This window comes from Mobula birostris, chromosome 3 (assembly GCF_030028105.1).
Source record: "Mobula birostris isolate sMobBir1 chromosome 3, sMobBir1.hap1, whole genome shotgun sequence".
NCBI lineage: Eukaryota > Metazoa > Chordata > Chondrichthyes > Myliobatiformes > Myliobatidae > Mobula > Mobula birostris.
The window spans coordinates 232491732-232504236 of NC_092372.1; the positions used below are offsets into that span (position 1 = coordinate 232491732).

General features: G+C 48.9%; 1 protein-coding gene across 8 annotated transcripts in view; it reads left to right on the forward strand.

The window, feature by feature from the left end:
* Nucleotides 1-12505, forward strand: part of LOC140195654 (plectin-like) — a 435007-nt gene that overhangs the window by 161250 nt on the left and 261252 nt on the right. The window contains exon 1 of one of the 8 annotated variants that reach the window (XM_072254372.1): nt 9760-9773. The exons of the other annotated variants lie outside the window; for them this stretch is intronic. The gene's annotated coding sequence lies outside the window, so the exon portion shown is untranslated. Of the gene's footprint in view, nt 1-9759; nt 9774-12505 lie in introns of those variants that run through there. 8 annotated transcript variants of the gene reach the window in all.

Here is a 12505-nt window from a genome sequence, read left to right on the forward strand (position 1 = left end):
ACAGGCAAATAATCAGAGGGAAAAAACATAACCGTGCAAATACAAAGAAAGAGAAAAAAGAATTAATAATAATTTTATAAATAATCAATAAATATCAAGAACACCAGGTGAAAGGTCGTTGAGAGTCCATCGGTTTTGGGAACACTTCAGTGATGGGGCAGTGAAGCTGAGTGAAGTTATCCCCTCTGATTCAAAAGTGTGATGGCTGAGGGGTAATAACTGTTCCTGAACCTGGTGGTGTGAGTCCTGAGGCTCCTGCGCTGCCTTCCTGATGGCAGCACTGAGAAGAGCAGATTTACAGATGACACCAAGTTTGGTCGTGTAGTGGATAGTGACAAAGCCTACCAGAGCTTGCAGCAGGATCTGGACCTGCTGGAAAAATGGGTTGAGAAGTAGCAGATGGAATTTAATTCAGATAAGTGTGAGGTGTGGTACTTTGGGGAGACCAACCAAGGCAGGTCTTGCACAGTGAACGGTGCGGCACTGAGGGGAGTGCTGGAGCAAGGGATCGGGGAATGCACGTCCATAATTTATAGAAAGTGGCGAAATTTATTTTTTAAAATTTATTGCAAGTAGGAAGGGGAGAAAAGAAAGATTTTGGCACATTGGCCTTCATAGATCAAAGTATTGAGTACAGGAGATAGGATGTTATGTTGAAGTTGTATGAGATATTGGTGAGCCCTGACTTGGAGCATTGTGTGCAGTTTTGGTCACCGTCTGACAGGAAAGATGTAAAGGATTGAAAGAGTACAGAGAAAATTTAGATGGATGGATGTTGCCAGGACTAGAAGATCTGAGTAAAATGTCAACATTGAATTGGTGAGGACTTTATTCCTTGGAATGTATAAGAATGAGACATTTGATAGATGCTTACAAAATTATGAGAGTTATATATAGGGTAGATGCAAGCAGACTTTTTCCACTGCAGTTGGGTGAGACGATAACTAGAGATCATGGATTAAGGACGAAAGCTAAAAATTTTAAGGGGAACATGAGGGGAAACTTCTTCACTCAGGGGGTCATAGAAACATAGAAAACCTACAACACAATACAGGTCCTTCGGCCACAGAGCTGTGCCGAACATGTCCTTACCTTAGAAATTACCTAGGGTTACCCATAGCTCCCTATTTTCTGAGCCCATAAGAACATAAGAAATAGGAGCAGGAGTAGGCCATCTGGCCCATCGAGCCTGCCCTGCCATTCAATAAGATCATGGCTGATCCGTCCGTAAACTCAGCTCCATGTCCCTGCCATAACTCTTAATTCCCTTACTATGTAAAAACCTATCTAACTATTTCTTAAATATATTTAGTGAAGAAACCTCAACTCCTTCCCTGGGCAGAGAACTCCAGAGATTCACCACTCTCTGGGAAAAACAGTTTCTCCTCATCTCCGTCCTAAATCTTCTCCCCTGAATCTTGAGGCAATATCCCCTAGTTCTAGTCTCACCTACCAATGGAAACAACTTTCCTACTTCTATCTTATCTATCCCATTCAAAATGTTGTATTTTTCTATAAGATCCCCTCTCATTCTTCTGAACTCCGGAGAGTATAGTCTCAGGCGACTCAATTGCTCCTCATAAGTTAAACCCTTCATCCCTGGAATCAACCTGGTGAATCTCCTCTGCACTGCCTCCAAAGCCAGTACGTCCTTCCTCAAGTATGGAGACCAGAACTGCACACAGTACTCCAGGTGCGGCCTCACCAGTACCCTGTATAGTTGCAGCATGACCTCCCTTCTCTTGAATTCAATCCCTCTAGCAATGAAGGCCAACATTGCGTTTGCCTTCTTAATAACCTGTTGTACCTGCAAGCCAACTTTTTGCAATTCATGAACAAGCACACCCAAGTCCCTCTGCGCAACAGCGTGCTGCAATCTTTCACCATTTAAATAATAATCTGCTCTTCTATTATTCCTTCCAAAGTGGATGATCTTGCATTTACCAACGTTGTATTCCATCTGCCAGACCTCGACTCACTCACTTAACCTATCTATATCCCTCTGCAGACGCTCCACATCCTCTGTACAATTTGCTTTTCCACTCAGTTTAGTGTCATCAGCAAATTTTGCTACGCTACACTCAGTCCACTCTTCCAAATCATCAATGTAAATGGTAAACAGCTGCAGGCCCAGCACTGACCCCTGCGGCACCTCACTCACCACCGACTGCCAACCGGATAAACACCCATTTATACCAACTCTCTGCCTTCTATCAGTTAACCAATCCGCTATCCATGCCAATACACTTCCTTCGACTCCATTCATCCATATCTTATTTATAAGTCTCTTGTGTGGCACCTTATCAAAGGCCTTCCTGGAAATCCAAGTATGCGACATCTACCTGTTCCCCTCTATCCACTGCAGTCATTATGTCCTCAAAGAACTCCAGTAAGTTTGTCAAAAAGGACAGCTCCATATACCTGTCCAGGAGTCTCTTAAAAAAACCTTTCGTATCCGCCCCTACCACCATCGTTGGCAGGCCATTCCACACACTCACCACTCTCTGTGTAATAAAAAACTTACTCCTGATATCTCCTCTGTACTTGCTTCCAAGCACCTTAAAACTGTGCCCTCTCATGATAGCCATTTTAGCCCTGGGAAAAAACCTGACTATCCACACGATCAATGTCTCTCATCATCTTCTACACCTCTATCTATCACCCTCTCATCCTCCGTCGCTCCAAGGAGAAAAGGCCAAGTTCACTCAACCTATTCTCATAAGGCATGCTCCCCAATCCAGGCAACATCCTTGTAAATCTCCTCTGCACCCTTTCTCTGCTTTCCACGTCCATATCCCACAAAAGAGAGGGAAAATTATCAGGTGTAGAGAACTAAAGACGGGGAATATCTGTCAACAGTGTAAAAAATGTAGGCAGATATTTAAAAAGGAAATGGGGTGCATGATGGTGTAGCAGTCAGCACATTGCTTCACATGGATTCAACTCCCCCGGCTGCTCATAAGGAGTGTGTACATTTCGCCCAAAGCCAGAGTTTCCTCTCGGTGCTGCATTTTACAAACATGTACAGCTGGAGATTATTGAGTTGTAGGCATGCAATGTTGGGATTCTCTTCAAGAGGACTAGAATGTAAATGCAAGGATGTAATGCTCAGTCTTTATTGTGAGGATTGTGAGCAGTCTTGTGCTCCTCATTTAAGAAAAGATGTGCTAGCATTGGAAAGGGTCCAGGGGAGTTTATGAAAATGATTCCAGGAAGGAAAATGTTAACCTATGAGGAGAATTTAATCACTCTGGGCCAGTACTTTGCTGGATTTTAGAAGAATGAGTGGGGGATCTCATTGAAACCAATCAAATATTGAAAAGCCTGGACAGAGCAGATGTGGAAAGGATGTTTCCCATGGTGGGGGAGTCTAGGACCAGAGGGCACAGCCTCACGATAGAGGGATGTTTCTTTAGAACAGAGATGAGGAAAAATGTCTTTGGAATTCATTGCCACAGATGGTTGTGATGACCAAGTCATTGAGTATCTTTAAAGTAGATGTTGATAGCTTCTTGATTAGTTAGGGCGCCAAAGGCTACGGTGCAAAGGTAGGAGAATGGGGTTGAGAGGAATAATATATCAGCCATGATAGAATGGTGGAGGAGAGACGATGGGTTGATTGGCCTAACCCTGGTGTTATGTTGGCACTGAAAGTGTGGTGACACTTGTGAGTTGTCCAAATAATCCTTGCTGAATTAATTTAACACAAATGAAGCATTTCACTGCATGTTTCAATGTACATTGACAAATAAAGCTTATCTTTCTTTTCAAAGGGGTAGTGAGAAATAACTGGCAGACAGTCACGCGCAGTTGTATAAGTCACAGAGGCTACACTTAGAGTGCTGTGTAACAGTTTTGGTCACCCTTTTGCAGGAAAGATGTGGTTAAACTGGAAAGAGTGAAGAAAATATTTACGAGGATCTTGCCAGGACCAGTAGGCCTGAGTTACAGGGAGAGTTTTGCCAGGCTAAGCCTTGGAATGCAGGAGGCTGAGGAGTGAGCTTACAGAAATGTGTAACATTATCAGAGGTGTAGATAAGTGGGATGGTAACAATCAGGGTAGGGTAGACTAAAACTAACTGGCATAGATTGAGGGTGAATGGGGAAAGAGATGTGCCTAAGCAAAACTTTTTCCTGTGAGGGTGGTGAGTATATGGATTGAGCTGCCAGAGGAAGTGCTTTTTGCAGGTGCAATAATGAATTTAAGAAGCACGTAGATAGGTACATGGTGCCGGGGGGCGGCTTTGAGAGATGTGGGAATTCGGAAATTTGGACTCACTGGCTGGGTTGAAGAGCCTGTATCCTGCTGAATTGCTATATATGTTAAGGGAAAAGAATGGCCAGAGACCCTTGTTGTTTGTGATATATACAAGTGACTTTGATGTGGATCTGGGTGGCAGGATCAGGAGGACCCTCAGGTGACATAAAGATTGGTGCAAGGTTGTCTTTCCCCATTTTGGTGAAATGGGCTGAGAAATGGCCGATGGATCTCAAGAGAGAGAATTTGTAGAATGTCTGCGAGATGGCTTTTTAGAACAGGTTGTTGTTGAGCCCACTAGGGGATCGGCTGTACTGGATTGGGTATTGTGTAATGAACCGGAGGTGATTGGAGAGATTGAGGTGAAGGAACCCTTAGGAGGCAGTGATCATAACATGATTGAGTTCACTGTGAAATTAGAAAGAGAGAAGCCGAAATCTGATGTGTCGGTGTTTCAGTGGAGTAAAGGAAACTACAGTGGCATGAGAGAGGAACTGGCCAAAGTTGACTGGAAAGAGACACTGGCAGGAAAGACAGCAGAGCAGCAGTGGCTGAAGTTTATGCAAGAAATGAGGAATGTGCAAGACAGGTATATTCCAAAAAAGAAGAAATTTTCGAGTGGAAAAAGGATGCAACCGTGGTTGACAAGAGAAGTCAAAGCCAAAGTTAAAGCTAAGGAGAGGGCATACAAGGAAGCAAAAATTAGTGGGAAGACAGAGGATTGGGAAGTCTTTAAAACCTTACAAAAGGAAACCAAGAAGGTCATTAAGAGAGAAAAGATTAACTATGAAAGGAAAGTAGCAAATAATATCAAAGAGGATACTAAAAGCTTTTTCAAGTATATAAAGAGTAAAAGACAGGTGAGAGTAGATATAGGACCGATAGAAAATGATACTGGAGAAATTGTAATGGGAGATGAGGAGATGGCAGAGGAACTGAACAAGTATTTTGCATCAGTCTTCACTGAGGAAGACAGCAGGATACCGAACACTCAAGGGTGGCAGGGAAGAGAAGTGTGCGCAGTCACAATTACGACAGAGAAAGTACTCAGGAAGCTGAATAGGCTAAAGGTTCCTGTACCCTACCATAACTTCCCTGTCTCATTGGAATGAACCTATGCAGAACTCCACACAAATGTCCCCTGAACGTTTGCCACATTTCTTCTGTACTTCTCCCTGAGAACATCTGTTTCCAATTTAAGCTTCCATTTACCTGCCTGATAGCCTCATAATTCCCCTTACTCCAATTAACACTTTTCTACCTTGTCTGTTCCTATCTCTCTCCAATGCTATTGTAAAGGAGATAGAATTATGATCACTCTCTCCAAAATGAGCAGGTTCATTTCCCAATACCAGATCAAGTACAGTCTCTCCTCTTGTACATATCTACATATTGTGTCAAGAAACCTTCCCGAACATACCTAACAAACTCCACCCCATCTAAACCCCTTGCTCCAGGGAGATGCCAATCGATTGTTGGGAAATTAAAATCTCCCATCATGACAACTCTGTTATTATTACACCTTTCTAGGATCTGTTTCCCTATCTGCTCCTCGATATCTCTGTTACTATTGGGAGGCCTATAAAAAACACCCAGTAAAGTTATTGACCCCTTCCGGTTCCTAACCTCCACCCACAGAGACTCCGTAGACAATCCCTCCATGACGTCCACCTTTTCTGCAGCCGTGACACTATCTCTGATCAACAGTGTCTCCCTCCCTGTCCTTTCTGAAACATCTAAAACCCGGCACTTGAAGTAACCATTCCTGTCCCTGAGCCATCCAAGTCTCTGTAATGGCCACCACATCATAACTCCAAGTACTGATCCACGCTCTCAGCTCATCTGCTTTGTTCACAATACTCCTTATGTTAAAATAGACACATCTCAAACCGTCGGTCTGAGTGCGTCCCTCCTCTATCAGCTGCCTATCCTCCCGCACACGCTGTCTCTAAGCTTTCTCTATCTGTGAGCCAAACTCTTCTTCCCTAGTCTCTTCAGTTCGGTTCCCACCCCTAACAATTCTAGTTGAAACTCTCCCCAGTAGCCTTAGCAAATCTCCCCGCCAGGATATTGGTCCCCCTGGGATTCAAGTGCAACCTGTCCTTTTTGTACAGGTCACACCTACTCCAAAAGAGGTCCCAATGGTCTAGAAATCTGAATCCCTGCCCCCTGCTCCAATCCCTCAGCTATGCAATCCCTCTACCTCATTCTATTCCTATCCTCACTATCACGTTGCACAGGCAGTAATCCTGAGATTACTGCTTTTTGCAGTCCTGATTCTTGACTTCCTTCCTAACTCCCTGTAGTCTTTTTTCAGGACCTCTTCCCTTTTCCTACTATGTCATTGGTACCAATATGTCCCATGACCCCTGGCTGTTCTCCCTCCCACCGCAAGATATCGTGGATGCGATCTGAAACATCCTGGACCCTGGCACCTGGGAGGCAAACTACCATCCGAGTTTCTTTCCTGCGTCCACAGAATCGCCTGTCTGACCCCTTAACTATAGAGTCCCCTATTACTACTGCCTTCCTCTGCCTTTCCCTACCCTTCTGAGCTACAGGGCTAGACTCTGTGCCAGAGGCACGGCCACTGTTGCTTCCCCCAGGTAGGCTGTCCCCCACAACAGTACTCAAACAGGAGTACTTATTGTCAAGGGGTACAGCCACAGGGGTACTCTCTAGTACCTGACTTCTCCCCTTCCCTATCCTGACTGTGACCCACTTGTCTGTCTTCCGTGGCCCTGGTGTGACCACCTGCCTATAACTCCTTTCTATCACCTCCTTGATCTCCCTGACCAGGTGAAGGTCATCGAGCTGCATCTCCAGTTCCCTAATGCGGTCCCTTAGGAGCTGCATCTCGGTGCACTGGGTGCAGATATGGCCGTCTGGGAGGCCGGGAGACTCCAGGACCTCCCACATCTGACACCGAGCACAGAAAACCGGCCTCACACACATACTTCCTTTCCGCAATTAACAAAGGTAAACCTACCTGGGCTCGTTACTGCCAAAGCCCTATCACTCTGCTACCCTCTCACTCCCTTGCCGGCTAGATATGGCGGTCTTCATTTTAAACATTTCCTGCTCTACTGGCTGACGTCATGTGCCTGCACAGTCTTGCCTCTTTTTTACCCCCAGTAGTAAAATGCCTTCGCTCTGAAAATCCTTAGCCGTTCCACTTGCAGCCTTCTTGCTCCGAATCACTTTCCCCATCAAACACTGAGAAATTTCCTGTAAGCACTGGGGAAGTCCCTGTAAACACTGGGCAAACACTGGGGAAGTCCCTGTAAGTACTGGGGAAACACTGGAGAAGTCCCTGTAAACACTGGGGAAACACGGGAATTCCCTGTAACCATTGGGGAAGTCCCTGTAAACACTGGGCAAACATTGGGGAAGTCCCTGTAAGTACTGGGGAAACACCGGGGAAGTCCCTGTAAACATTGGGGAAACAGTGGGGAAGTTCCTGTAAACACTGGGGAAGACCTTGTAAACACTCGGAGGGGGGAGGGGTTGGGGATGTCCCTGTAAACACTGGGGAAACATGGGAATTCCCTGTGAACATTGGGGAAACAGTGGGGAAGTTGGTATAAACACTGGGAAAATTAAAAGCACCCATTCCAAATACAAATATAGATTTGTGTTTTGCTCCTCTCCACAATCTGCTGACACTTCATTTCTCATTGGATCAACTGGCTATGTGGGCTGAGGACTGGCAAATAGCCTTCGATCTAGATAACATGAGGTGTTGTATGTTGGGAAGTTGGACAGTACAAGGAATGGCAGAGTCCTGGAGAGTGTTATGGACCAGAGAGTCGGAGCAGTCCAAGTGAAAGTGCCTTCAGAGTTGGACACCATTTGATATGCTGGCCTTCATTAGCCAGGGCATTCAGTTTAGGAATTGGGAAATTGTGTTGTAATTGTGAAAAACATTGGTGAGGCTACACTTGGAGTATTGTATGCAGTTTTGGTAGCCCTGTTATAGGAAGGACGTTATTAAAGCAAAAAGAGTGCAGCAAAGGGTTACCAGGATGTTGCCTGGACTTGGGCATATTAGCAACATTTAAAAGCCATCTCAGTAAGTATATTGATTGGACAGGTTTAAGGGGCTGTTGGCCAATCGCAGGCAAATAGGACGAGCTCACTGGGCAACACAATAGGAACAGATTAAAGGGCTTGTTACTGAATGTCGGTCTGATTAAAGTTCACATTCAGTCTGTTGCACTGGTAGTTAATCTATGTTTGTTCGCACGGCTAACCACCGCTGGAGAACTTTTGAGTTATCAGGTATAATCCTTTGTATTGGTACATGGAGGGGTGGGGCTGGAAGGGTTTGGGCTGCATGTAGGAAATTGAGACCAGTTGAGCAGATACTGTGGTCAGCATCGACTGATGGGCTGAAGGGCCTATATTGTACTATTTTTCTGTATGACACTACCCTAAGCAGTGAGGCCCAGGTGTCCGTCTTAGCTCAGATGTTGACGGGATATTTATATCCAGACTGGTTCACAGATGGGGTTAACCCGTCACAGACCCACAGCATTCATCCTGGAGATGGTACTGACCCGGGGGGGGGGGGAGGGTATTATCTCAGCAGGGTCATCGGTTCCCAACATACTGCTCTGCACCCCCTTCCCTTAGGTTGCACTACCCACGCAGTTCCCACTCCTCTCCCTCTGCCCTCTCTTTCTCCATTCCAACTCAGGAGACCGGGAGGGAAGGAGAAATCTCAACAGGGTCATCGGTTTCTGACACACTGCACCCAGTCTCTGTCCACACTTTCATCCAACTGCACCCTGTCCTTCCATCCCACCTGTCTGTCTCTGAGGCTCTCCCTGTCTCTGTCCCTCTCTCCGTCTATATTGGTCTCTTCCTGTCTGTCCCCCCCTTGCTCTCTATATCTCTCCATCTCCCTCTTGCCCCCTCTCTCCTGACTCCCTCTCTCCGACTCCCCTCTCTCACCCCCTCCCCATCTCCTCCCTCTCCCCCCTCTTGCCCCCCCTCGCCCCCTCTCCCACCACCCTCTTGCCCCCCCTCGCCCCCTCTCCCACCACCCTCTTGCCCCCCTCGCCCCTCTCTCCCATCCTTTCTGTCTCTCTTGCTCTGTGTGTGTCTCTGTCTGTCTCTCTCCTGGTCTCTCTCACTCTGTTCTCTCTCTCTCTCTCTCTCTCCGTCTCACTCTCTCCCCCTGTCTGTCTCACTCTCTCTCTGTGTCTGTCTCTCTCTCTCCCTCTCTGTCTCTCTCTGCTCTCTCTCACTCTCTCCCTCTCCGTTCTCTATCTTCCTCTCTCTCTCTCTCTCTCTGGTTCTCAGCCTATCCCACTCGCTCCCTCTTCCCCCATTCATCACATTAGACCGGGGAGGGGTCAGTCAGTGCGGTGATTGGCTGAGAGCTGAGCCGATGCTGCAGGGCTGCAGTGTGAGTCGGGTTGTGCAGCAAGGCAGTGCCTGGATTCAGTGTGTCTTCCCCGGCCCATGGACAGCTCCCGCGCCATCCAGCACGAAATCAGCTCCCTCAAAGGTGTGTGTGTGTGTGTGTCTGGGCCCCAGGCGAGGGTGTGAGGGTGGGAAGCTACTGTGTGTTGTGAAGGGATTGGAGAGGGTCAGTGTGTGCAGGGGAGAGGGTGGGGAAGGGCAGTGCGATCTGAAGAGACATTGGGGGGTCGTGTCGTGATGTGTGGGCAGGGTGTCAGTAGGAGGGGGGCAGTGTGGCAGGAGATGGTAGGGACAGGTAGGGGAAAAGGGGGAGGGGATTGGCAGGGCAGATCAGGGACGAGTAGGGGACACAAAAGCGAAGTGGGGAGCGGACAGGTATGGGGAAGGGGGTAGAGGGTGAGTAGGGGAGAGTAGGGATGGTGGGGAGGGGAAGTGCAGTGGGGATGGGTAGGGTAAAGCAGATTAGGGACAGGTGGGGGACAGGGCAGATTGGGATGGATAGGAGACACAAAGACGAAGGGGGGAGGGGAAGTGTGGTAGGGGGGAGGGGAGGGGAAAGGGGAGCAGACGGGTAGGGATGGGGGCGGGTAGGGATCGGGGAAGGGGACAGATAGGGACGGTGGGGAGGGGAAAGGGGGTAGGGGAAGGGTAGGGATGGGGAGGGGAAAGGGGGTAGGGATGGGGGGAGGGGACGGGTAGGGATAGTGGGGAGGGGAAGTTCGATAGGGATGGGGGAAGGCAGATGTGGTAGGGGATGGGGAATGGGTAGGGGAAAGTGGGTAGGGGATGAGATGGGTAGTGATGGGGGAGGGGAGGTGCGGTAGGGACGGGTAGGGATGGGGAGGGGGTGGGTAGGGATGGTGGGGAAAGGGGGTAGAGGATGAGTAGGGATAGGGGAGGGGAAAGGGGGTAGGGGACGGTAGGGATGGGGGAGAGGAAAGGGGGTAGGGGATGGGGAGGAGAAAGGGGTAGGGGACGAGTCAGGATGGGGAGGGGAAAGGGGTAGGAGATGGGTAGGGATGGGGAGGGGAGGTGCGGTAGGAATGGGGAGAGGGTGGGTAGGGATGGTGGGGAAAGGGGGTAGAGGATGGGTAGAGATAGGGGAGGGGAAAGGGGGTAGGGGATGGTAGGGATGGGGGAGAGGAAAGGGTAGGGGATGGGGAGGGGAAAGGGGGTAGGGGACGAGTCAGGATGGGGAGGGGAAAGGGGTAGGAGATGGGTAGGGATGGGGAGGGGAGGTGCGGTAGGGATGGGGGTAGGGGACGGGTAGGGATGGGAGGGGAAAGGGGGTAGGGGACAAGTAGGGATGGGGGAGGGGACGGGTAGGGACGGTGGGGAAGGGAGGTGTAGGGGATGGGTAGGGGTTGTGGGGAGGGGACGGTGGGGTGGGGAAAGGGGGAGGGGACAGGTAGGGATGTGGGGAGGGGAAAGGGAAGGGGATGGGGGAAAGTGGGTAGGGGGTGGGTAGGGATGGGGGGGAAGGGGGTAGGGGACAGGTAGGGATAGTGGGAGGGGAAGTGCGGTAGGGGGTGGGTTGGACATGGTAAGGACAGGTTGGTGTCTGGGTAAGGACGGGAAGGGGAGGCAAAGGGGGGGAGAGGAGAGTAGGGGGGGGAGACGAGTGGAGTTGAGCGGGGTGGGTTTCTGGGTGATGGAGGGGACGGTTTCTGCTGTCATGCTGACTGCACCGACTGTCCAAACCTCTCATCACTGCAAGTCAAAGCTGCATTGCTGCAGCAAGAATGCACAGGGGCTGCAGCAGCCGAGAGCAGGAGCTGCAGAGCAATCTGTCCTGACAGGAGGGGAGAGTGGCGACAGGGGTGGGGTGGTGGTGGGGAGAATATTCAGGGGTGGGGGTGTGGAGAAAGGGCGGGGGTGGGGAGAATGTTCAGGTGTGGGGGAGGAGAGAATGTTCAGGGGTGGGGGTGGGGAGGAAGCTAACTGAGCACGGATTCAGAGGTTGTGGCAGTAGAGATGATTGATCCCGGGTTTGTGAGGGACAGAGTAATGATTGATCCCATGGTGTGTGAGGATTGATTGCAGGTGTTCTGTACCCCTGCCATTTGAGAACAACTTCTGTGGGACATATCTATCCTGTGTCTTGTGAATTACTCCCAGAAACTTCAGCCATCTCTGCTCTGCCATCATTCCCGTCATTACCCTCCTCCAAAACACCAGGGCAAACTCCTCTGTCATTCCCTTTACTCCATTGTGATCCTAATATATGTGACATGTGCTTCTCCCTCTCAAGTTGTAGTATGAACTCAATCATATTATGAATCCGGCTTCCTTAGGGTTCCTTTACATTAAGCACCCTAATAAGATCTGGGTTATCATAAAACACCCAATCTAAGATAGCCTTTCTCCAAGTAGACTCAAGCACAAGCTGCTCAAAATAGCCATCTGGTAGACATTCAGCAAGTTTCCTCTCTTGCGTTCTGACACAGACCTGATTTTCCCAATCCCCTTGCATATTAAATTCTCCATTACAGTTGTGCCATTACCCTTAATATATGCCCTTTCCAGCTCTCAGGGATGCAATTGATCAAGTGTTGTCAGCGGTTGCAGGGGCAATATATCCCGGGTGGTGTGTGGTGACAGACAGACAAACGAACCCCAGTGTGAGAGGGGCAGAGGGACGATCGATCCTGGCGGTGAGGGGAGAGTGAGACATTCGATCCCGGGAATGTGAGGGGACAGAGAGAAGTGATGACTGATCGCGGATGTGTGAGGGACAGGGAGATGACTGATGACTGATCCTGGGTGTGTGAGAGACAGGGAGATGAGTGATCCCGGATGTGTGAGGGACAGGGATAT